This window comes from Chionomys nivalis, chromosome 7 (assembly GCF_950005125.1).
Source record: "Chionomys nivalis chromosome 7, mChiNiv1.1, whole genome shotgun sequence".
In the NCBI taxonomy this organism is placed as follows: domain Eukaryota; kingdom Metazoa; phylum Chordata; class Mammalia; order Rodentia; family Cricetidae; genus Chionomys; species Chionomys nivalis.
In genome coordinates this window covers 102,333,213-102,360,471 of record NC_080092.1, presented here as the reverse complement: position 1 = coordinate 102,360,471, position 27,259 = coordinate 102,333,213, and the positions used below count along the sequence as shown (strand labels likewise).

The 27,259-nt window shown below is 43.3% G+C and overlaps 1 long non-coding RNA gene across 1 annotated transcript in view; it reads right to left on the bottom strand.

Moving 5' to 3' along the window:
* Positions 1-19,168, bottom strand: part of LOC130876853 (uncharacterized) — a 39,750-nt gene extending 20,582 nt beyond the window's left edge. The window contains exons 1-2 of the long non-coding RNA XR_009057361.1: positions 19,051-19,168; positions 16,698-16,738 (exon numbers count right to left, since the gene is read on the bottom strand). This is a non-coding gene — a long non-coding RNA (uncharacterized LOC130876853). The remainder of the gene's footprint in view (positions 1-16,697; positions 16,739-19,050) is intronic.
* Between the last annotated feature and the right edge of the window lie 8,091 nt (positions 19,169-27,259).

Here is a 27,259-nt window from a genome sequence, read left to right as displayed (position 1 = left end):
GGCCCAGTAGAAAGTTGTATCTGATTTGTTACATGGTTTGGAAGTTGTTTGATTGCAAATCATAATTGATCAGGTAACATTATTTCACTTCTCAGATCTTCTATGGGATTTAAGAATAGGTAAATGTAGAAACATCTCTCAAAAGCTATCCAAGTTATTTATTATAAAAGACTTGGGATTGTTAGGACAGGATATTTGTTCTAATTGTACACAATTTTGTAGTAGAATTAAAATGGTCTTACTTAAAAAAAAGGGGGAGGGTGCTGCGGGAGGACCTACCACTCCTTCAGCCAATAGCTGCTGAAGTACAAGCACATTGAGCTACAAGAGCACCTTCTGCTTGATCAGCAAAGAGATGTTGAAATACCAGCCCTATGTGGCGTGGGGTATTTGTCATTACAAAATAGCTGAAAGCCTGGGCACACTATCGCGGTTAAGGCAATTGGTTCATGCTCTGGGGACTAGGCTCCTTACCTGATGGTTGATGTTTCCTGTGTTCTACCCACCTAAAACAATATCCATTTAAATCATAACTGGTGTGGGATTGATTTGCGCATAAGAAAAGGGTGAATGAACTGGCCTTGCCAATACAACACTGAATCTTCTTCTGGTGAAGGAAAGAAATAACAACAGAAACCCTCATCAGAGCTGTTGACTGAGCTACCAAGGTACAGTTGAAGAGCAGGGGGAGGGAAATGATGGGTAAGGAAGACTGGACCAGGAAGGGTTGGTGCACCCACTGAGAATGTATGCCTGGTCCAATGGGAGCTCACCAAAAACAGCTGGACAAGGAATGAATGAGCAGGCAAGCATGCAAACAAACCAGACTCTCTGAATGTGGCTGAAAATGAGGGCGACTGAGAAGCCATTGATAAAGGCACTGAGTCTTGTTTCTACTGCATGTACTGCCTTTTTGGGACCATAGTCTATTTGGATGCAAAACTTCCTAGGCTTGGACATAGGAGAACAGGGTAGGGTTCATAAGGAGGGAAGGTGGAGTGAGGAGGGGGACTGGGTGGGGAATGGGAGGAGAGGAAAAAGTATAAATTTTTGAATGGAAAAAAACTAATTAATTAATTAAAAAAAATAATAGATAACGAACTTAAAGAATCAGCATATACCAAAAGCTACTCACTTTATAATTTTTTCAAAAGCATTTTTTTTTTTTTGGTTTTTTTGAGAGAGGGTTTCTCTGCAGCTTTGGCGCCTGTCCTGGAGCTAGCTCTTGTAGACAATGTAGGCCTGCCTCTCATCATAAATGCTAGGATTAAAGGCACGCACAACCACTACCTGGGCACGAGCACTCATGAAAAGAAGAGCCACACCCTAACCCTAGCTCCCCCCTAACCCTATCCATGCCCTAAACCTAAGCCATCAGTAACCCTAACAGGGCAGTCAGCTTGGAGCTTGGCTATGGTTAGGGAGAGTCAAAGGTTTGGGGCAGTGCAAGGGGTGGGCAGTGCTAGGGGGTGGGGCATTGCCGGGGAGTGACAGGGTCAATGGGCACTTGGGGTCAGTGGACCCTTAGGAGGACTGGGGTGCTAGGGCTAAGGGGTGGCTAGAGTTGGGGTGTAGCTAGAGGTGGGGCGTCCCTAGGGTTTGGCGGCACCTGTGGTGGAGCGTTGACAGGGCAGGGGAAGGGCGGGGGGGGGGACCAGGCACTGGGGTCCATGGGGACTTGGGGTGGCTGGGGTACCAGGGACGGGACATGGTGTGCCCACGGACACTACCCCGGGTGGTGGGGGAGCGGCCACAATGCTACCACGGACCCCAGGGCCTCCGGAAATCAGTTCCTGGTAAGGGACTACGTCTCCCATGATTCCCCGCGGGGGCAAATTTGCCTGTAGTCCAGAACAGTCCTGGACAACTTGGTCACACAAGATCCCCGGTCATGGATGGATTCGGTCTCACAAGATCCTCGGCCTGGAAGCCCAGGCTCCTTCCTTCCTGCCCGGCAATCCCTCGATGATGGTAGCCGGATACCATCGCAAGGGAGAAGCAGAGAAAGGAGAAAAACGAAGAAAAAAGGAGAAAAAAAAAATTTTCCCCCCTCCCCAACACGCCACTTGTGGAGCCATGATTGCCGCAAGGGATCTGAAGTGCCGATTGGGAGGGGGGGGCAGCAGAGGGAGGAGGCGGAGCTCTGGGTACCAGCTGAAGCAGCCCTTCAAGACAGTACCAGGATCAGGAAAACCAGGATGGGGCGAGCGGCGGGGAGGAGGGGTGAAGGGGGGTGCGAGGAGCTAGCCAAGAGGCTTCCTGACAGCATTGGTGGAGGCAGGAGCAGCAAGCAGCCATGGGACTGGGTGCTCTCAGGGCCCAATGCCTGCTGGCACATGACCTGCCACCACTGCTCAGGCCACCACTCTGGGACCAGCAGCTCACAAAGCCTGCTGTCTACAGAGGCATATCCACTACCAACATTTTGGGACCTAAGGCATTTCTGCTCCCTACTGCCGCCAGGGATGCTAAAGCAGTTTTTAAAAAATTATTTAAAAGGGGGGTTGCATAACTTTTGAAGGTACTGGAGAGACCAGTAGTCTCCGAGTTTGGCAAGTTTGGTGATATATCTCAACATGCGACAACATAAGCACTAGAGGCACCACCATTTGCGGCTCCAAGCACACTGCAACATGCAGACACAGCCCAGGCAGTGAAGTTATTCAGAGGCCTACAGGAGAATGTTGCAAGGATCACTTAGGACTTCTTGGAAACTAAATCACTAAACTTTGTGATTGTCCACAGGCTCCCACCCAGCCAGGGAAGGACACACCACACCAGCCACAAGTCTCAGAAAACCACTCCACCGAGTTTGGGAACAGGGAAGCCCCACCTCACCCACCAAGCACAGCCACTCCTCTACACATGGGGATAGCAGCAAAATGCACCAAGGCAGGCCACTCATCCCCACTTGGTGACTTTGGCCCCTCACTCACCTTAGCACACCACTCCTCCCATCTATGGAGAGCAAACGCTAATCATGGTGCAGCTGCCGAGCTGATAACTCTCTTACAAGAGGGAGTGCTGGAACTGGAAGCATGGCTCCCGGAAGAACACTACTAGAGGCTATGATTTATTAGTGAGGTAAGAGTGACAGAAACAGTTGAGCAGAAAGGGACATAGCACAGCATTCGCAGCACTGTCTGCTAATCTAAAGACAGACCTATCACAGATTGAATGGAGGTTTCAGGCAAATACAACAGAAAGTGTCTTGCTAATGTAAAAATGTATTCGGTTTTAAAAGTAAGCATACAAATTCAGAAAGGAGCTAATCAGACAATGTTGTACAAGAGGAATATTGGGTAAATCAAGAACATTCAAAACAAAGTCTACATTGGAATTGGAAATTATAACCATAGTTTACACCCTTCTGTGAAAAGTCTTGGGCTGAGAATCTGAAACAACCCTTTTCCAAAGGCCCTGACTATTCATCTTTACCAGCTCTCTCAAGACTATTCCCGATTGCTCTATACATCAGGGCCTTAGAAAAACCTCCCAAAGCATGGGCAGATAATCAAACTCAGAGAGCCGTAGTTTCAAGTTCTGCACTTGCCATTTGACGTTTAGGTGTAAGGTCCATTTGGAGTTAATTTGTGGAGGTTGTAAATGTCATCTCATGTACTGTGTAATACAGTATTATAAAGTAGTTAAAATTAAAAAACAAATATGACACTGATCTTCTAGATGTTTAATGATCATTTTTAGAAGCTATTATAATGTCATTACAGGGACAAAAAGGTGGAAATATTTCTATCATTTATATACAAGATCAGTGAGGTAGCTAGGAACAAAGGCTACTTATTGATCATTTATTGTCCAGTACATGGAGGCCATGGATAACCCAATCAATTAATTTGAATACTTATAAAGAATACAAAAGGAGGTTTGATGTAGGCTTCAAAGAAAGCCACAGTACATAAAGCAAAGCTTTGGACTTATACTCACATTGATGGACAACTGATAGTAGACATACTTGAAGAATCTGAGTTTCCTTCCAAGCACAAGTGACATATAAAGTATAGATGATGAACTGGCATTAACAACACAAAAAGTAAGATTAATTTTTGCCACCTGCATCTGTCTGCAGTACTAAAGAAGAAATTTTATTCAAAGGATAAGAGGATTGGTCCCGAGACAAGGGATGACACTCCAAAGTGTCTACATAGGATGTTAGTTAAAAAGCAAATCTCAGTAATATTTTCTGGGTAAAAAGATTATATACAGATCTGAGACATGAGACCCAGACTCCTAGAGCAACTGCACACAGCAAAGAAGGACAGATCCATGATTGCTTTAAACTCCAAATTAAATGATGCTAAATACCTCTCCTCTCCCTATCCAGAAGCCACATGGGAAGGGTATCATGCTGACTTTCGGCTGATGAAACAGGTATAAAAGGGTGTGATGGTTGTGGGCTCATCACTCTGGGGACCAACTGTAGAAGCTAAATGAAAACCTCTAACAGATGGAAGCTATTGTGAGTCCTTCAAAAATGTGTTATGGACTTTGGATATGTAAGTTCCTCATATAGACAGAGAATTTGGTCCTTACAAGAGGCTCTATGGAAGGGAATTCTAATACTACAACCTGATGCAACAAATTCAACGAAAACAAACAAAATCAGTCATAGTCCCAATCCCATAATGGTAGTTAGTGTTACCTATTCAGAGGAAGGTGGGATAAGAACTGGAGGTAGAAATCAAATATAAAGTTTAGGGAAGAAAAAAACAATTCTCATGGCTCTCTACTGGCTCCCTATTTGCTCACAATATACTTCCCAATGGTGTTCTTGATTGTTAGGCTTGCACAAATTCCCTCAATAGCTAGAATTGACCACCTGAGCTTCAAGATAGTAGCAGTTGCACTACTAGATGTGCAGAAATCAAATGACTACGCAAACAAAGCCCTTAGCAGCTCTGCCATTCCACCCTAGGGGAACACAGGGCTCAAGTATGGAATATTGGCATTTTAGTAGAAACTCTTCCAGTCTCAGCACTTCCTGTTCTTTTCAAAAATATGGTGTTCCTTGTATATGTACCATTACAGAGTAACTGACCAGTGTAATAAAACCTTTCCCTTATAGCTCAGAAATTCTGAAGGCAGACATAGGTCACATGCAAACAGCAACCCTTGATAAAGCAAAATTCAGGATTTTTATCATTTCCGGGTAGTCTTAGAAGCAAGAGGGTGATGATTTAAATTATGTAATTATAATCAACAAAAATTAATGTAAAAAGGTGAAAAGGGTTTATGGTCATGTGATTTATATTAGAGCACAGCAAAGATTAGTACCACATTTTATCTCTGGCTGTACAGCTTAAATATGTAAAATAACAGTTATTTTAGGAACTGGAACACAATTTTATCAAGTTCTATTTTTCTCAGACTAGTGATACTGCTATAATTTGTTTTCATGAGTTTGGTTCTTTACCCGAGTTCTTGATTCCTTATTCTGTGGATGCAAGAAATAGACACTCAGAACATTTAGCAATCATCTAAAATTGATTGACTCACTACCTATTTCTTATGTGAGCTATGGTCAAAGGGGGAATGCTTTCATGCTCCAATTAAGGCCCAGCCTTGAAGCAGCTGCAAGACTTTCTTTCCAGCAATGAGCAGCAGAAGCAGGATTGGGTGTTCAAAACAATTCTAAAATACATAAATTTGAAAAAGGCAGATCTCTAAACTCAAGTTCAGTAGGGTCTACAAAGCTAGTTTCAGGACAGCCAAAGCTACACAAAGAAACCTTGTCTTGAACAACAAAAATGTATTAATTTAGTTATCTGTGATGTGCCCAACTATAATTCAGATACATTGGAGATAATGTGGGCAAATCACGGTGATTTTCTAAAAGATCATAGTATATACAGTAAGTTCCAGGGCAGCCAGAGACTCATAACGAGAGGACCAAGAGGTGAGTGAACAGATACCCAGCCGTGGTCCTCAAAAACCTGGGATAAAAAGACAGCTAGCAGGAGAGGTTACTGCTGACAGAACCAAGAGGGGAACTATAAACCACAAGCTGTGAGAACAACCAAGGAGAATAACATAATAACATAATAATAACCAAGGAGAATAACATAATAATAAGCCAAAGAAACCATTAAATATAACAAATTCTTAACACTAAATATCCAGGAAATATGGGAAAACATCAAAAGACAAAACCTAAGAATTATAGGGACAGAAGGAGAACTCCAGCTCAAGAACACTGAAAACACATTCACCAACATCATACAAGAAAACTTTCCAAACTTAAAGAAGAATATCCCTACAAAGATAGAAGCTTACAGAACACAAGATAGAACTGGATCAAAATAAAGTCCTATCACCATATAATAATTAAAACACAAAACAAAAGAAAGAATATTATGAGCTACAAAGGGAAAAGGTCAAGTACCAAATAAAGGTAGACCAATGAGAATTACACCTGACTTCTCAATGGAAACCAAAAAAGCCAGAAGGCCCTGGTCAGATGTGCTGCAGACACTAAGAGATCACAGATGCAAGCACAGATATCTAGACCCAGCAAACCTTTCAATCACCATCAATGGAGGAGATGAGATATTCCATGACAAAACCACATTTAAACAACACATAACCACAAACCCAGCCTTACAGAAAGTAATAGAAGGAAAACCCCAAACAAAGAAAGCTAACAGAACCCAAAAAACTCAAACAGATAACCTCACATCAGCAAAACCCACCTGCAAAGACGTTGTATCCAATAAACCAAAACTTTCACAGATTAACAGCAACAAGAAAAATAAAAATAAGTAAATAAAGAAGCATAGAATTATTTACTTGGAACTTATTACCTAAAAACAAATATGCTGTGTATACTAAATTTAAAGAATAATATTAATACAATTGAATGACAATGTCCAAAATTTACAAAGCTACATTCATAGTGGAAACACTCAGAGTCACCAATAAGATTATAAAAAAATAGTACACAGACTGACATAATATGACTTATGGCGGGAAAGTGGTGGTGTACATCTTTAATCACAGCATTTGGGAGGCAGACACAGTCAGATTTCTGAGTTCAAAGACAGAGAAGCCCAAAACTCAAGAAAAAACTTACATCAAAGCTATAACAATCGGGAATGTGAACAATATTTAAGATAAATATTTAGAAAAATATTTAGAAAAATAGAATACTTAAATTCTACTTTGGGTTAGGAAAAATTCCCAATCAAGCCCAATTTAAAAGATTTCTTTTTTTTGTAAGAGGCTTACAGGTGCAAAAACAGATCTGGTTTTTGTTAGTAAGTGCCCAGTGTCCAGATACAAACAGAACTCCACCTCAGGAACCCCGATCCCACCGGATTGACCACAACATGACCCGAATTCCCAGCATGAGCTAACAACTTCAATTAGAAATCAGAAAATGACAAAAATAAGTACGAATGGGTCCCCCCAAACCCTATAGCATAGACAAGAAAAGGGACTCACAAAGACGCAGCCGCTGTACCCCAGAAGCCAGTTTTAAGCATGGTGTAGAGAGCTCAAAATGCAGACTAGGGGCTTTTCAACAGGAGGCCTGCCACATGGAAATTACCTGCCCTAGCTAAGAGGGAACCTCAAAATGTTAGGACCATTTCCTGAACGAGCTCCCTGACGACGCTAAAATTCCCAATCAAGCCAAATAAAAACATTCAAAATTAATAAATAACCAGGTTTAATGGGAGATCTACGCTCTCGGGTGGGCTCAAGGAGAAAAACGGGAAGCCACATGGAAAGCAAACCCAGAGAAGAAGAAAGGAAAACCACGTGCTTCTCTTTTGGGACATCAATTAAGTACCCGAGGGAGGGGTCAGGACCTGGCATGCTGGGATTTGAAGTCCAGACCAAGCATGGTGGCTGGGATAGAAACAAAGGACTAGGGAATGAATGTAGCTCAACCGGAAGAGGTAGGGAGTGTATGCTTGAGGGGGTAGGGGAAGGGCCACTGCCTCATGCAGCATGGTACTGAGACTGGCTAAGGTGGGGGTGGACCGAGAGCACAGAGACCAAAAAATCATGGACAGAAAACCATGTATATATAAGTTTTGATCATTTGTATCAGACAGGCTCAATTTAAAAGATTTTTTTAAGAGGCTTACAGGGGCAAAAACAGACCTGGTCTTGAACTGTATGTGCCCATTTAAAGAATTTGAACAACCACGTGGCCTAAGTCCATTTCAAAGCATCCTCCAAAGTGGCTCTTAGGTAAAAAAGGGGTAGCAGAGATTGAATGACCGGCATCCCAATAGAAACAGATCTCCGCCTCAGCAAAACCAGATCACACAGAATTGGCTGCAACCTGACTCTAATTCCCAGTGTGAGCACCTGATTTCAAATGGAAATCCGAAAACAACAAAAATAAGTACAAATGGATACCCACAAACACTATAGCATAAGAAAAGGGACTCACCAAGACGCAGCAGCTGTAGCCCAGAAGCAGTTTTTAAGCTTGGCATAGAGAGCTGGAACTGAAAACTAGGGGCCTTTTAACATGAGGCCTGCCACGTGGAAGGGACCTGCCCTAGCTAGGTGGGAACCTCCAAATGTTAGAAATATTTCCTAACCGAGCTCTCTGACGAAGCAAAAATTGCCAATCAAGCAAAATCAAAACCATACAAATTAAGAAACATCCAGGTTTAAAGGGAGATCTGTGCTCTCGGGTGGCCCCAAGAGAGAAACGGGAAACCTCAGGAATGCAACACCTGGGAGGAAGAAAGGAAGACCACGTGTTTCTCTTTGGGGAGGGGAGAATGACTTAAGTATCCTGGGGAGGGGTACCGACCCCACCCCCAGGAAGGGGTCAGGACCTGGCATGCTGGGATTTGAAGTCCAGAACAGGCCTGGTGGCTGTGATAGATGCTAAGGACTGGAGCCTAAGCTCCCAACCTAACTCTTTCTGTGTCTTAATGTCTCCTAAGAACTGGTACATCCTTATACCATTAATTCTATTATCAATTATACTCTTCTACATCACTGTTTAGCAGTGGAGTGCTACTCTACACAGGAGAAACATTTTAGAACCCCTGTAATAAATATTTTCTCAGCATATATATCACATATCAGCATATATAGCACAATACGCTACCATAACAGGACTACGGAGTCTCCCTCTCCCCAGGAAATCCATACACAGGGAGGCTCAGGGTATGATATAGTTATAATCTCAAGAAATTATTGTGAAAAGTTGAAGCAGGCTTTATGGCCATGTGTTACTATGGGAAATTCTTATACCAAAGATTCTATTAGAAAATCATGCAATCTTAATTCACAGTTTAGCAGTGGAGTGCTACTCTACACAGGAGAAACCATTTACGAGCTCCACAAAATTAACTACAGAGGCAACGTAAACCTAAATGCTAAAAGTGTTACGGTATTCAACCTCACTCTGCAAGTCATGTCTGTTTTTCTACTGGGGGACTACATCTCCCAGAAGGCCGCTGTGTGTAGAGGCCATAATGTTCCGCCTAACCTGGGAAGACCACATTTCCCAGAATCACACAGCGTTTGAGAAAGGGGCCGCGCATGTGCAGAGTAGAGCATCTGCCCGCATGATCTAAAAGACCACATTTCCCAGAAGCACCCAGAGTTCCACAAAAAGGCCATGCATGCGCAGTAGACCTCACTCTGCAAGTCGTGTCTATCCCTGTCTCTATCTTTGGCCCGCCTGCCATGTGTCTCCGTCTGGGACCAGCCACTACTAGGGAACCAGCAGCCATCTCTGCCTGAGACTGGCTGCTCTCAGGACCCACTGCCTGACACCGCATGGCCTGACACCCCCACTCAGGCCACCAATCTGGGACTGGCAGCCATTTATGCCTGGGACTGGCTACTCCCAGGGCCTGCTGTCTGACACCACAGGGCATGATACCACCATTTTGGGAACTACAGCTGCATACTGCCGCCAGGGAACTTGCAGCATTTTTTTAAAAATTATAGAAAAAGTGAGGAACTTCTGAAGATGCTGGAGAGACCAGTAGTCTTCTGAGTTTGGCAAATTCGGTGATAGCTCTCCCCGTACGACAACATAAGCATGACAACATAAGGCAACACCATTCGTGTATCTTAGAATATCCTTATTCTTGCCAGGCAGACAATATTTGGGAATTGATGAGATGGAGACTAAAGAGCTTTACAATCCTGGGGAGGTTGCAAAATGGGGGCTGTAGAATACTGTTACTGACAGTTTCATGAGGAGCCAAAAAAAGTAAATAGTAGAAGACCTGGAGGAGGCTGAACCAACACCACAGAAGAGTGGATACAGAGCACAGATGGTGCCATCCTACTTAAGTGCACCCTAGGCAATGCTCTTTGACATTTGATCCTTGGGCTTTTGCAAACAATTGTTTCAAAGACAGCTCCATGTAAGTATCTGATTAACTTAACCTTACAGTGACTTCAGTTCCAGTCTCATGATCTAACCACAATCTGGATGTCATGTGGTCAACATCATTGAAAACTCCTAACTAGAGATTTTGTAGGCATCAGGGAAGCACAATATGACTCCATTCAAAGAAGTCAGAATACATGCCTGCAAGTTCATTTTCTTTTCTTAATAGGAAGTAAAAACTCAACCTGGGGTCCATCTGACATGCGAGCTTATGGGTTCCAATAGATGTCTATTAACCAAAACATTATTTTGACTCTGGTTAAATGGTCAGGCATCTTTTAAAGTATTTTATTGTCAGTCTCCATCCTGATTATTTTTATACTTTACCAGCATTTAATGGAGGTTTTGGGTGATAAGAATTACACCTGACTTCTCAATGGAAACCAAAAAAGCCAGAAGGCCCTGGTCAGATGTGCTGCAGACACTAAGAGATCACAGATGCAAGCACAGATATCTAGACCCAGCAAACCTTTCAATCACCATCAATGGAGGAGATGAGATATTCCATGACAAAACCACATTTAAACAACACATAACCACAAACCCAGCCTTACAGAAAGTAATAGAAGGAAAACCCCAAACAAAGAAAGCTAACAGAACCCAAAAAACTCAAACAGATAACCTCACATCAGCAAAACCCACCTGCAAAGACGTTGTATCCAATAAACCAAAACTTTCACAGATTAACAGCAACAAGAAAAATAAAAATAAGTAAATAAAGAAGCATAGAATTATTTACTTGGAACTTATTACCTAAAAACAAATATGCTGTGTATACTAAATTTAAAGAATAATATTAATACAATTGAATGACAATGTCCAAAATTTACAAAGCTACATTCATAGTGGAAACACTCAGAGTCACCAATAAGATTATAAAAAAATAGTACACAGACTGACATAATATGACTTATGGCGGGAAAGTGGTGGTGTACATCTTTAATCACAGCATTTGGGAGGCAGACACAGGTAGATCTCTGTGAGTTCAAAGAGAAACCCAAAACTCAAAAAAAAAAAAATTAACATCAAAGCTATAACAATGGTGAATGTAAACAATATTTAAGATGAATATTTTGAAAAATATTTAGAAAAATAAATACTTAAATTCTACTTTGTGTTGGGGAAAATTCCCAATCAAGCACAACTTAAAAGATTTTTTTTTGTAAGAGATTACAGTGGAAAAAACAGACATGGCTTTTTTTAGTAAGTGCCCAGTGTCCACATACAGAACTCCACCTCAGCCAACCCAAAGCACAAGGGATTGACCACAACCTGACTCGAATTACCACCGTGAGATCACAACTTCAATTAGAAATCTGAAAACGACAAAAATAAGTACGAATGGGTCCCCACAAACCATACAGCATAGACAAGAAATGGGACTCACCAAGACACAGCCACTGTACCCCAGAAGCCGGTTTTAAGCAAGGTGTAGAGAGCTCAAAATGCAGACTAGGGGCCTTTCAACAGGAGGCCTGCCACGTGGAAAGGACATGCCCTAGCTTGGTGGGAACCTCCAAATATTAGATATAATTCCTAAACGAGCTCTATGAAGACGCAAAAATTACGAATCAAGCCAAATAAAACAATCAAAATTAAGAAATATCCGGGTTTAAAGGGAGGGGAGAAAACCGGGAAGCCGCCTGGAACGCGAACACAGGCAAGAATAAAGAGAGACCACGTGTTTCTCTTTTGGGGCATCAATTAAGTACCCGAGGGAGGGGTCAGGACCTGGCATGCGGGATTTGAAGTCCAGACCAAGCATGGTGGCTGGGATAGAAGCAAAGGACTCGGGAATGAATGTGGCTAAACCGGAAGAGGTAGAGAGTGTAGGCTTGAGGGGGTAGAGGAGGGGCCAGTGCCTCAGGCAGCATGGTACTGAGACTAAACCAAAATTATTTCAAAGATTAACAGCAACAAGAAAAATAAAACCAAAGAAAATAAAGAAGCATATAATTAATTTTGAGGAACTTAATACCTAAAAACAAATATGCTGTGTATAGTAAAGTTGCAGAATAAAATGACTACAATTCAATGACAATTTCCAAAAATTTATAACAGAAAAGCTGATTACAAAGCTACATTCATAGTGGAAACACTCAGAGTGATCAATAAGATTATAAAAAAATAGTACAAAGACTGACATAGTATGACTTATGGCGGGAAAGTGGTGGTGTACATCTTTAATCACAGCATTTGGGAGGCAGACACAGGCAGATCTCTGTGAGTTCAAAGACAGAGAAACCCAAACATCAAAAATAAAAACTTACATCAAAGCTATAAGAATCGGAAATGTGAACAATATTTAAGATAAATATTTAGGAAAATATTTAGAAAAATAGAATACTTAAATTCTAATTTGGGTTAGGAAAAATTCCCAATCAAGCCCAATTTAAATGATTTTTTTTGTAAGAGGCTTACAAGTGCAAAAACAAACCTGGGTTTTTTTATTAATTGTCCAGTGTCCAGATACAAACAGAACTCTGCCTCAGCTAACACCTATCCCACCGGATTGACCACAACCTGAACCGAATTCCCAAAGTGAGCTCACAACTTCAAAAAGAAATCAGAAAACGAAAAAAATAAGTACAAATGGGTCCCCACAAACCATAAATGCGTGGACAGGAAAAGGGACTCACGAAGAACGAGCTCTCTGACAATGCTAAAATTCCAATCAAGTCAAATCAAAACAATCAAAATTAAGAAATAACCAGGTTTAATGGGAGATCTACGCTCTCCGGTGGCCTCAAGGAGAAAACCAGGAAGCCACATGGAAGGCGAACCCAGGGAAGAAGAAAGGGAAACCACGTGCTTCTCTTTTGGGACATCAATTAAGTACCCGAGGGAGGGGTCAAGACATGCTCAGGTTTGAAATCCAGACCAAGCATGGTGGCTGGGATAGAAGCAAAGGACTAGGGAATGAATGTAGCTCAACCAGAAGAGGTAGGGAGTGTAGGCTTGAGAGGGTAGGGGAGGGGCCAGTGCCTCAGGCAGCATGGTGCTGAGACTGGCTAAGGTGGGGGTGGACCGAGAGCACAGAGACCAAAAAACCATGGACAGAAAACCATATATGTGTAAGTTTTGCTCATTTGTATCAGACAGGCTCAATTTAATAGATTTTTTTAAGAGGCTGACAGAGGCAAAAACAGACCTGGCCTTGAACTGTATGTGCCCATTTAGAGAATTTGAACAACCACGTGGCCTAAATACATTTCAAAGCATCCTCACTCTGCAAGTCATGTCTGTTTTTCTACTGGGGCACTACATATCCCAGAAGGCCACTGTACGTAGAGGCCATAATGTTGCACCTAACCTGGGAAGACCACATTTCCCAGAATCACACAGCGTTTGAGAAAAGGACTGCGCATGTGCAGAGTAGAGCGTCTGCCCGCCTGATCTAAAAGACCACATTTCCCAGAAGCACACAGAGTTAGACAAACAGGCCATGCATGTGGAGAGTAGTGCATCTGCCCACCAGATTTAAAAGACCACATTTCCCAGAATCACGCAGAGTTCCACGAAAAGGCCACGCATGCGCAGTAGACCTCACTCTGCAAGTCGTGTCTATCCCTGTCTCTATCTTTGGCCAGCTGGCCACGTGTCTCCCTGCCTGAGACCAGCCACTACTAGGGAATCAAGATCAAGATCAAGAAAGTCTCCAGGTTTGTCCTTCCACACTATGGTGAGATAAGACGCTACTTTGCAGTTTAATAAAATCTTCTATTCTCCAAGAGCACTTCCTGTTCTTCATCCAAGGCACAGGGTCCTATGCATATACACACTATTATACACTCAATGTCCAGTGTAGCGAACCCTTTAATTCATAGCTGGGAGGTACTACAACCAAACACAGGTCACATTCAAACAATAACGGTTAAAAAGAGGCCATGGAGTAGTTCTCTCTATTTTGGAGTGCACACAGGTTTTGTCTCTCGTCTCTTCTCTCTGCACCTCTCTCCTGTAATAAATATTCTCTCAGCATATATATCAAATATCAGCATATATAGCACAATATCCTACCATATCAGGACTGCAGAGTCTCCCTCTCCCAAGGAAATGCGTACAGAGGGAAGCTCAAAGTATGATATAGTTATAATCTCAAGAAATTATTGTGAAATTTGAAGCAGGCTTTATAACCATGTGTTACAGAAACTATGGGAAATTCTTATACCATTAATTTTATTATCGATCATGCAATATTAATTCACAGGGTATTAATTCTCAGGGAATATATCTAAAACCAGTAATGGTCCTGTTAGGCAGGGCCACAACATTTCACTCTGATCTATTTTGATTGAACTGTTGTAACTATAGCAATTTGGTTTCATAATAAGGTCAGTCAAGATTCTTGATTGCCTGGTCTGTGGACACCAAGAAATGACCATCAGAACATTTATGGAGCATCTAAAATTGATTACCTAGTTCCACATTGCTAATCTCAGCTACTGTTGAAGTAGGAAAGTTCTCAACCAATGTCCTGTCTCTTCCTTTCTGCACTGTGAATCTGCCAGCTTCAAGATTTGTCTATGCACTCAATTCTTCCACAGATCCCTCTTTATCTACAATCACACAGGAAAAGTCTGAGAGACAGGAGATCACTCATTAGCTGGTTTGTTTTTCTTTCTCATAGACCAGCGAAAGCCTAGTCCTGGAGTGTTTAAAGAAATTCTCAATTACATAGCATGAAGAAACAATATTATAAACTCATAGTCTCCCATGCCAGGATGGATTAGCCTCCCCCACACTCAACAAAGCTCAAAGGTCAAGGGTCACTGCCCAGGTAACCACAAAGAACAAGAGAACCTGTCTGGCTCATGGTTCATCCCTGTCCAAGCAGCTCTGACAACTCAGCCAACCAGCTCTACCTGGTCTGAGGACAGTGGCTCATACATTCACCATAGCATGGCTTGTGGTCCTCCTTACAGCTCCTTGGAGCAAAACAAGAGAATCCTGAAAGAACCGGTAAACTACCTACTACTGGGGCTCATGATTGCCAACCAGAGTCCCTCAATAGCTAGGATTGCCCAGTTGAGCCTCAAGACAGTAGCAGTTCCCCTACTAGATGAGCAGAAATCAAATCACTAAGCCAACACAGCCTTTCCCAAACATGCCATTCCCCTAGGCTCTAGTATGGAAAAAAGGGCTCTAGTACGGAAAATAGGTGTTTTAGTAGAAACTCTTCCAGTCTCTCAGAGCAATTCCTGTTCTTTTACAAAATATGGTGTCCTGTGTGTGTGTGTGTGTGTGTGTATGTGTGTGTGTGTGTTCCATTACAGAGTCAATGACCAGTGTAATCAACCCTTTCCCTCATAGTTCAGATATTCCGAAGACAAACCTAGGTCACATTCAAACTGCAACTCCATAAAGCAAAATTAATGATTTTTCTCATTTATGGAAGGTCTTAGAGGCAGGAAAGTGATGATGTAAATGATGTAATTATAATCCACAAAAAATCATCTAAAAAGGTGAAACAGGTTTATTATGGTCATGTGCTACGAAGTTTAGTGTTTTATATTAGAGGACAACAAGGATTAGTAATACATTTTATCTCAGGCTGTACATCTTAAATATGTAAAATAACAGTTCTTTTAGGCAGGGGAATACCATTTTATACAGCTCTATTTTTGTCAGAGTAGTTCAACTACTGTAATTTGGTTTCATAAGTTAGGCTCTTTATTCTGATTCTTGATTCCTTAATCTGTGGATGCAAGAAAGTAGCTGGTTCCCATACAGAGAGTACCAAGAGGTGAGTGACAAGCCACGCGGTATGACAACACACTTTCTAGGCCCTCCATAGTGAGGCAAAAACCTGGACCTCTACCCAGACTGCCTCAGTTTCTATAGCCAGTCAAAAGGAGAGTTTCCTGCAGGTAGGCTGGACCAATACCCACTCCCATCCACTGGACCCCCACAAGCAACAAACAATATCCTGCACCAAAATTCACCTATCCTGCAACCTCAGTGGTACTCTGAAATTGAAGAGTGGAAGGAATGAGAATATGAGCAAATAGGTCAAGACCATGATGGGCTCACCCACTGAAACAGTTTAACTGAGCTAATGGGAGCTCACCAACACCAGTCAGACTGGGAAGGAACCAACATAGGGCCAAACTATTCCCTTGGAATGTGGTTGACAGTGGTATGGCTGGGGAAGACTGATGGGCCACTGGGAGTGGCACCAGGATTTATCTCTACTGCTTGTACTGGATTTTTGGGAAACTATTCTCTTTGGATGGATACCTTGCTCAGCATAGATATAGTAGAGAGGGCCTTGGACCTTCCACAAAGCAATGTGCCTTACCTTCTCTATGGAGATGCTTGTTTGTTCCCAAGTGATCACACCTGAAATAATAACACAGAAACCATATTATTTACAATGCTGTTTTGTAACATGAAGGACCAGCGTTAAAACAATTCAAAGAGAGCATAATAACATACAGTATCAAGATTCTCTGTGTATTTTCCATCTTTATGTGGCTTTACTTAACCTCTATTTCTTTTATATTTACCTTTTCTTTTTGAGACAGGTTCTCTGTATATCTTTGTCCAGGAATAAATCTGTAGACCAGGCTGTCCTTGAACTCAAAGAGATCTGTCAACAGTGCTGAGATTAAAGGTGTGTGCTACCACACCCCGAACTCACAGAGATCTGTCTGTCCTGGCCTCCCAGGCATTGGGATTAAAGGTGTATACCACCACACCTTGAAGTCACAGAGATCATTCTACCTCTGCCCCTTGAAGTCTCACAGGTAAATCTATTTCTGGCCCCCAAGTGTTGGGATAAAAGGTATGTACCAACACACCCAACTACTCTTTCCTATTTTTTCCACTTTAAGAACTTTAACCTTTACCCTGCACATATTTTAAACACACTATAAACCATTTAGAGGTCTTCTTCATCTTTGAATCTCTTTACTGTATATATATGTCTTTTTCTTACCAAATGAGGATTTATGGAGCGGATTAAAGCCATGGCTTTGAAGGATGGATATAGCCCATTCCTTAGCTTTCTGTGATTCCAGCCTTGTGGCTGAGGTACCAGCCAGAGCAGCCTTCACTGCCACAACTCTACAGTGTTTCAAGGTCTCAGCCAGCAAGCAAGCAGCAGCATTCTGCTCAGACCATACTCAAGTGTTTTAGTAGTCACACTGCCTACCTGAAAGAATCAGAGTTTGCCCTGGCAGGACGGGCTAGAAAGCCAGCAATTTAAAACAGTGCAGCTTTTTTTTTTTGCTAAAGCTGAAAACCGAAAAACATGCATTCAGCTTTTCAACAACACCATTTAAGTATTTCATGGCAGGACCTCTGAAAAAGCTGCAGGGTTTTGCAGCTAAAGCCGAGTCAGGAAGCCTCTCTTAGATGAGAGAGCTTGTTTGCCTCTAAGAAGCAGACCCAAGAAATTGCTGCTACCAAGAAAACATGCTTAACTGTATTCGTTACAAGCTTTTTCAGGCTTTCTGTGGATGTAGTTATCCACGAGAACGCCATTCTGTAACATGAGGGTGGGCCTGCATGTTGGGGTTTCTGCGCTGCCCAGTTACCCACAGCTGGCAAGCCCTAAAGAAAATCACACAGATATCTCCATAAGATATAAAACTGATTGGCCCATTAGCTCAGGCTACTTATTAGCTCCTGAGTTTTATATTAACTGATTATTCTGATCTATGTTAGCCATGTGGCTCAGTACCTTTCACAGCAGGGCAGATAACATGTTGCTTCTTAGGATTCTGGGCAGGAGTAGGGGAAGAGCTTCCTTCTTCCCAGAATCTTCCTGTCATCATCACCCCACCTCTACTTCCTGTCTGGTTGACCCGCCTATACTTCCTGCCTTGCCAATCAGCCTTTATTTAAAATATGATTGACAGAATACAGACAATTCTCCTGCACCACTGTTTGGCCAATAACATAAGCGTGTTTCTGGCTAACTCACATCAAAGTAGTGCTCTGCATCTTTAATCCCAGCACTTAGGAGGCAGACACAGGGAGATCTCTGTGAGTTCAAAGACAGAGAAACCCAAAACTAAAAAAAAAAAAAAAAAACTTACAACAAAGGTATAACAATCAAGAACGGGATAAATATTAAGGATGAATATTTATAAAATTATTTAGGATGAATATTTATAAAAATATTTAGGATGAATATTTATAAAATTATTTAGAAAATGGAATATAATTATGCTTCCTGTCACAAGGACTATAGCACAAGACATAGATTCTGCCCTATCTACCTGCCCAACACCATGCACACCTGAGAAAACTTGGTAGCTCCTTTTGTCACCTGGAACTAAACAGCACTGAATCATGTCATTGTGGCTGGTGATAGCAGAAAGTTAGAAGCATTCTAATTATGTATTGCTAAAAGACAATAAACATCACCATAATACTACCAGCTTTGAAACTATTTGAAACATTTATAAGACAAACTTGAAAGTGGAATGCAATATTCAAAAATTCTAGAAACCACACCATCAATTTTCAAATCTCTCTTCCCACTGCACACCAAGAGAATGACTCTGTTTTGTACACTGGACAGTGGTATTACAAGCATAATATCCTACCATGCCAGGCCTGCAGAGTCTCCCCTTCCTCTCCCCAGGGGCGGCCTGGACACCGTGAGCGTGTGCTCTGCCCCCCAGAGCACCATCAGCGCGTACCTGAAGCCTCTCTGGGCACAGCCCAGGCCCCCAGTGAAGTCCTGGTCGCCGTCTGGGCAGAGTCTGTGGACTCTGGGGCACTCTGGGGCGCTCTGTGGCCCTCTGTGGCCCTCTGTGCATCTTCCTGCAGCCTCCAGCGAGGGATCTCGGGGTCCAGGGGCGTCCTGAGTCCGGTCAAGGGCCTGCGGAGGGCACGGGGTAGACGTGGGGTCAGCGTCTGGGCCGGGCAGAGGGGCCTGGCGGACTCTGGTCTCTGTCTGTGCAGAGTCTGGAGGCCTCATGAGTGTCCTGTGTCCGCCCAGGGGCTGCCTGGACACCGTGGGCGTCAGCTCTGCCCCCCCCAGAGCACCTTCAGCGCGTACCTGAAGCCTCTCTGGGCACAGCCCAGGCCCCCAGTGGAGTCCTGGTCGCCGCTTGGGCAGAGTCTGTGGACACTGGGGCCCTCTGTGGCCTTCTGGGAATCTTCCTGCAGCCTCCAGCGAGGGGTCTCGGGGTCCAGGAGGATCCTGAGTCCGGTCAGGGGCCTACAGAGGGCACAGGGGAGACGTGGAGTCAGCGTCTGGGCCGGGAGGAGGGGCCTGGCGGATTATGGCCTGAGTACCGGGGCCTCCCGAGTGTCCTGTGTCCGCGGGGGGGGGGGGGGGGGGGGGGGGGGGGGGGGCGGGACGGGGGACGGCGGACACCGTGGACATCTGTCTGGACCTGCTGGCTGCTCCCGCTCCCGCCGCCTGGCCTCGTGGCTGGCTCGCTCCCTCCCCCCTCCCTCCTCGCTCCACCCCCCCCCCCCCCCCCCCCCGTCCCCACCACGCCCCACGCACCCCCGCGCCGGCCCGGTCGCCCCGGCGGTTACGGTTACGGGGACCGGCGGGAAGCCGCGTGGCTCGCTCCTCCTCCCTCCTCCCTCCCCGATCCCCCCCTCTCCACGCACCCCCCCATCGCCGGCCCGGGAGCCACGATTGCCCTGGTTCCGGTCCCGGGAACCCGCGGGAAGTGGCCCTGGAGCTCCGCCCCCTCCCCCCCCCCCCCCTCCGAACAGGCACCTCGGATTCCCCCGCGGCGATAGCGGCTCCACAAGCGGCGGCGGCGGCGGCTGCAGGCGGCGGGGGGTAAAAGCGGCGGTTTTTCTTCTTTTTTCTTCTTTTTTCTCCTTTCTCTGCTTCCCGCGCGCTGGGAGCTGGCTACCAGCGTGGCGGGAGCGCCGGGCAGGCAGGAAGGAAAGAAGGAGCCCGGGCTTCCAGCCCGGGGATCTTGGGAGACCGAGTCCATCCCGGACGGTCCCGGACTACAGGCAAAATGGCCGCCGCGGGGAATCATGGGAGACGTAGTCCCGGACCGGAACCGGGTCCCGGAGCGAGGGCGGGCAGGGAGCGGTGGGGCCGCCCCCCATCCCCCGGGAGAGTGTCCAAGGCCGGGACACGTCCCGTGGGGACCCCACGCCCCGGCCCCCCCAGCCACCCCGAGTCCCCATGGACCCGTGTGCCGGGTCACCGCGGCCCCTCCCCGGCCCTGACAACGCCCCACCCCCGGCAACGCCCAAACCTAGCGACGCCCCATCCCCAGCCACGCCCCAACCCTCCCCCCCCCAGTCCCCCTAAAGGCCCACTGACCCCGAGTGCTGGGTCACCAGGGCCCCTCCCTGGCCCTGGCAACGCCCCACCACTAGCAACGCCCACCCCTAGCAACGCCCCACACCTAGCCCATTACAGAGTTAGTAACCAGTGTAATCAATCCTTTCCTTTATAGCTCAGATATTCTGAAGCCAAACCTAAGTCACATTAAAACAGCAACTCTTGATAAAGCAAAATTCATGATTTTTCTAATTTCTGGAAAGTCTTAGAGGCAAGAAGGTGATGATGTAAATGATGTAATTATAATCCACAAAAATTCGTCTAAAAAGGTGAAACAGGTTTATGGTCATGTGTTCCAAAGTTTAGTGATTTATATTAGAGCACACCAAGGATTAGTAACACATTTTATCTCAGAATGTACATCTTAAATATGTAAAATAACAGTTCTTCTAGGAACGGGAACACCATTTTATCCAGTTCTATTTTGGTCAGACTAGTACAACTACTGTAATTTGGTTTCATAAGTTCGGTTGTTTATCCCGGTTCTTGATTCCTTACTCTGTGGATGCAAGAAATGGCCAGTCAGAACATTTAGCAATCATCTAAAATTGATTGACTCACTACCTATTTCTTATGTGAGCTACAGTCTAAGGGGAAATGCTTTCATGCTCCTTCTTGCCCATACCTCTCTGTGCTGGGACTATACCTGATTTACAGTTTGTCAGTGAACTCAATTCTTACACAAGTCCCTCTTCATTTGCAAGTTCACAGTAAAATACAGATTAGTTGGAGGACACTCATCTATTTTCCTTCTCACTGACCAATTAAGGCCCAGCCTTGAAGCAGCTGCAAGACCTTCTAGCACTGAGCAACAGAAGCAGGAATGGGTGTTCAAAACAATTCTAAACTACATAATTGTGAGAAAGGCAGGTCTCTATAAACTCAAGGTCAGCCTGGTCTACAAAGCTAGTTTCAGGACAGCCAAAGCTACAAAAAGAAACCTTGTCTTGAACAACAAAAAATGTATTAATTTAGTTGTCTGTGATGTGCCCAACTATAATTCAGGTACATTGGAGATAAGGTGGGCAAATTACGGAGATTTTCTACAAGATTCTAGTCTATACAGTGAGTTCCAGGACAGTCAGAGATTCATAATGAGGCTATTCTTTAAGATAAAAATAGAAAATAAAAAAGAACAAATTATTAACAAAAGTAATAAACATGATATTTTTGGTATGACTAATTTGGAACAGTGATGAAGATATAAGCTGATTAATTTATCCTTGAGGTCCTAACAGTTTTAGATAGATGGCAAGGGCTATACACAACTAAGTTAACATACCTAAGTCATATAATGAAAGCTTTCCCATCTCTAAAACCCTCCCCAAACCTCAGCTCCTGTCTCTCCTGTAAGGTGGTCAGATAAGGAGTAAATGTTTCTTCAGTAGACACGGTCTCACCTGGAGAAGTCAGTCTTTTTCCACAGTGAAATTCCCAGGGAACCTCAAATTTCATAGTGTCTATTATTTCACTAGTTGTTAGCCAAAGGGAAAAATTTAAATGTATCTTAGATTATCCTTATTCATATCAGGCAGACAAGTAATGGGGATTGATGGGGTGGAGACTAAAGAGCTTTATGTTGCCATGGAGACTGCAAAATGGGGGCTGTAGGATACTGTCACTGACAGTTACATGAGGTGCCAAAAAAGTAAATAGTGGAAGACCTGGAGGAGGCTGAACCACCATAGTAGAGTGGATACAGAGCGCAGATGGTGCCAAACTACTTAAGTGCACCCTATGCACTTTTCTTTGGCATTTGATCCTTGGGCTTTTGCAAACAATTCTTTCAAACACAGATCCATGTAAGTATCTGATATGGGAGCTTATGGTTCCAATAGAGAACCACATTGGAGAAAAACTCATTATTTTGACTTTGGTTAAATGGTCAACCATGTTTTAAAGACTTTGATTGTCAGTTTCCCTCCTGATTATTTTTGTACTTTACCCTCATTTTATGGAGTTTTTGGGTCCCTAACCATAACCTCTGAAAGTAGCTTGCTGTCATACAGAGAGAAACAAGAGATGAGTGACAAGCCACCCAGTATGACACCACACTTTCTAGGCCCTCCATAGTGAGGCAAAACCCTGGACCTATACCCTGACTAGCTCAGTTTCTCTAGCCAGTCAAAAGGAGAGTTTCCTGCAGGAAGCTGGACCAATACCACTCCCTTCCACTGGACCCCCACAAGCAACAAACACCATCCTGCACCCAAATTCACCTATCCTGCAACCTCAGTGGTACTCTGAAATACAATACTGAGAGGTCCAAGAGATGAGTGACCAGCAACCCAGCAGGGGTCCTCACAAACTTGACTTGGGTTATCTAGACAGCTAGCAGGAGAGGTTCCTGCTGAGAGGACCAAAAGGGGCACTATAAAGCACAAGTTGTGAGAGCAACCCAAGAGAACAGAGCAAGAGAGCATGCTAAAGAAGACCTCAGTGGCTCCATGAGACACAGAGCAAACCAAGAACAGTTCCCAGAGACTCAGACAGCCACTGTAAGAATTGGACCAACAGAATAGAAAAGATGGAAGAGAGAATCTCAGGGGTTGAAGATAGCTATATGAAATAAATTCGTCAGCCAAAGAAAACATGAAATCTAACAAATTCTTAACAAAAAACATCCAGGAAATCTGGAAAAACATCAAAAGACCAAACCTAAGAATGATAGGGATAGAAGGAGAAGAACTCCAGCTCAAAGACACAGAAAACACATTCACCAACATCATACAAGAAAACTTTCCAAACTTAAAGAAGGATAGCCCTACAAAGATAGAAGAAGCTTACAGAACACAAGATAGACTGGATCAAAATAAAGTCCACTCACCATACAATAATTAAAACACAAAACATATAGACTAAAGACAGAATATTATGAGCTTCAAAGGGAAAAGGTCAAGTAACATAGAAAGGTAGACCTATTAGAATTACACCTGACTTCTCAATGGAAACCAAGAAAGCCAGAAGGCCCTGGTCAGATGTGCTGCAGACACTAAGAGACCACAGATGCAAGCACAGATATCTATAGCCAGCAAACCTTTCAATCACCATCGATGGAGGAAACAAGATATTCCATGACAAAACCAGATATACACAATATATATCCACAAACCCAGCCTTACAGAAAGTACTAGAAGGAAAACCCCAACCCAAGGAAGCTAACTTCACACACAAAAAATCAAGCAACAGATAACCTCACATCAGCAAAACCGAAGGAAGGGAAACACACAACCACTCCCACAGAAAAAGAACAGGAATTAACAACCACTGGTCATTAATAGCACTTAATGGTCTCAACTCACCTATAAAAGGCCACAGGCTAAAAAAATGGATAGGAAAAGAAGATACAGACTTCTGTTGTATACAAGAAACACACCTCAACCTCTAAGACAGACATTACGTCAAAGTAAAGGATTAGGAAAAGGTTTTCTGATTAAATGCACCTAAGAAACAAGAAGGTGTAGCTATCCTAATATCTAGCATTAGATTTCAAAATAAAATAAATCAAAAGAGATGAAAAGTAAATAAAATAAATAAAGAAGCATATAATTAATTTTTGGGAACTTGATACCTCAAAACAAATATGTTGTGTATAGTAAATTTGAAGCATGAAATGAATACAATTCAATGACAATTTCCAACAATTTATAACAGAAAAGCTGATTACAAAGCTACATTCATAGTGAAAACACTCAGAGTGATCAATAAGATTATAAAAAAATAGTACAAAGACTGACATAATATGACTTCTTGCTGGAAAGTGGTGGTGTACATCTTTATTCCCAGCATTTGGGAGGCAGACACAGGCAGATCTCTGTGAGTTCAAAGACAGGGAAACCCAAAACTCAAAAATAAAAAAACTTACATCAAAGCTATAACAATCGTGAATGTGAACAATATTTAAGATAAATATTTAGAAAAATATTTAGAAAAATAGAATACTGGGCTGGAGAAATGGCTCAGTGGTTAAGAGCATTGCCTGCTCTTCCAAAGGTCCTGAGTTCAATTCCCAGCAACCACATGGTGGCTCACACCCATCTGTAAAGAGGTCTGGCCTTTAGGCATACACACAGACAGAATATTGTATACATAATAAATAAATAAATATTTTTTAAAAAAAGAAAAAAGAAAGATAGAATACTTAAATTCTACTTTGTGTTAGGAATATTTCCCAATGAGCTCTTTGATGACGCAAAAATTCCCAATCAAGCCAAATTTAAAAGATTTTTTTTTCTTGGGAGGCAGAGGCAGGCGGATCTCTGTGAGTTCGAGACCAGCCTGGTCTACAACAAGAGCTAGTTCCAGGACAGGCTCCAAAACCACAGAGAAACCCTGTCTCGAAAAACCAAAAAAAAAAAAAAAAAAAAAGAGAGGCTTACAGGGGCAAAAACAGACCTGGCTTTGAACTGTAAGTGCCAATTTAGAGTCTATGCCCAACCACGTGGCCTAAGTCCATTTCAACGCGTCCTCCAAAGTGGCTCTTAGGTCAAAAAGGGGTCGCGGAGATTGAATGCCCGGCGTCCCGGACCACAACCTGACTCGAATTCCCAGCGTGAGCTCACGACTTCAAATAGAAATCTGAAAACGACAAAAATAAGTACGAATGGGTCCCCCCAAACCCTATAGCATAGACAAGAAAAGGGACTCACCAAGACGCAGCTGCTGTAGCCCAGAAGCCAGTTTTAAGCATGGCATAGAGGGTTCGAACTGAAGACTAGGGGCCTTTCAACACGAGGCCTGCCACTCGGAAAGGACCTGCCCTAGCTTGGTGGGAACCTCCAAATGTTAGGAATATTTCCTAAGCGAGCTCTCTGACTACGCAAAAATTCCCAATCAAGCCAAATCAAAACAATCCAAATTAAGAAATATCCAGGTTTAATGGGAGATCTGCACTCTCGGGTGGCCCCAAGGGGAAACAGGAAGCAGCAGGACTGCGACCCCCCCACACCCAGGAAGAAAGGGAGACCACGTGTTCCTCTTTTGGGGGGGATGACTTAAGTACCCTGGGGGAGGGGTCCCGACCCCACCCCCAGGGAGGGGTCAGGACCTGGCATGCTGGGATTTGAAGTCAAGACCAGGCCTGGTGGCTGGGATAGATGGGAAGGACTGGGGCCTAAGCTCCCAACCTAACACTTTGTGTGACTTAATGTCTCCTAAGAACTGGTAAATCCTTATACCATTAATTCTATTATCAATTATACTCTTCTACATCACAGTTTAGCAGCAGAGTGCTACTCTACACAGGAGAAACCTTTTACAAGCCCCACAAAATTAACTACAGACGAATCCTAAACCTAAATGTTAAAAGTTCAGAAGTTCTGAAGACCCAGGAGAGACCACAAGTCTCCGAGTTTGGCTCAGTGTATGTCATTTTTTTGAGAGCCGGGTGGAGGCCCCCCAAAAAATAAAAACAACAACAACAGATTTTATCCTCACAGCTTCATGGCATGAACTCTCACAATCTCTTCACTGGGTTTCTGACTCTGCCAATCATGGATGCCAGTAACAATGCTGAGTTGTAACCACAAACTCAGAACCCAGTACCTTAAATTTTGATTTTTTTCTTGTTTCCAGGACCAGCACATGATGAGTGGTCCTGAAAAGTTTAACTTCTTAATTGATAGACACTAACACACTTGCACCACAGGCATAGCAGGTTTTGTATGAAGTTGCTTCCTAGGACTGGGAATTATTTGCTTACTCCTTACATAAATTGAAGGTTTAAGTGGATGGAGTCTTACTCCTGGAGCATCTTGCTAGACTTCCATTTCATGACAAGGGCCTTCTCTATAATAATAATAAGCTCCTTGAAAATCCCTGCTTATCCTAGTAATTGGTTGCCACCTGTAACTACCTTTTCATTTTCATTTATTTCAGCCCTTGTTTTCTTTTTACTGTAGACCTGAATGAATCATCAGTAATAACCATCCAACAGATCCAATATTTCATTTAAGGAATCAGCCCAATTTTTTTTTAAATTGTGCTTTACTAAATTTCCAGGTAATAGACAGAAAGATTTTGGAGCCAAAATATCACACAAACCAAAAAAAAAAAAAAAAAAAAAAAAAAAAAAAACATAAATCAAAGAGAAGAAATGTCGATTTACAGATAGAAAATAAGAAAAAAAACAGAATGTTCTTCACCAAGAAAACAGCCTGGTTTATAAAGTGAGTTCCAGGACAACTAGGGCTATTACACAGAGAAACTGTGCCTCAAAAAATAAAAAAACAAAGTAAGAAAGGAAAAAAGAAAGAGCCAGGCAGTGCTGGTACACAACTTAAATCCCAGCACTTGGGAGGCAGAGGCAGGCAGATCTCTGTGAGTTCAAGGCCAGCCTGGTCTATAAGAGCTAGTTTCAGGACAGGATCCAAAGTTTCAGAGGAACCCTGACTTGAAAAACCAAAAAAAGAAGAAAGAAAGAAAGAAAGAAAGAAAGAAAGAAAGAAAGAAAGAAGAAAGAAGAAAGAAAGAAAGAAAATGCAACTTTTTTCCTTTTTTTCATCTTTGTTAATCCCATGTCAGTTATTTTAATTTCAATTTTTCTTCTTTAAATTGTAGTTGCAGCAGAAGTGTTCAGAAAG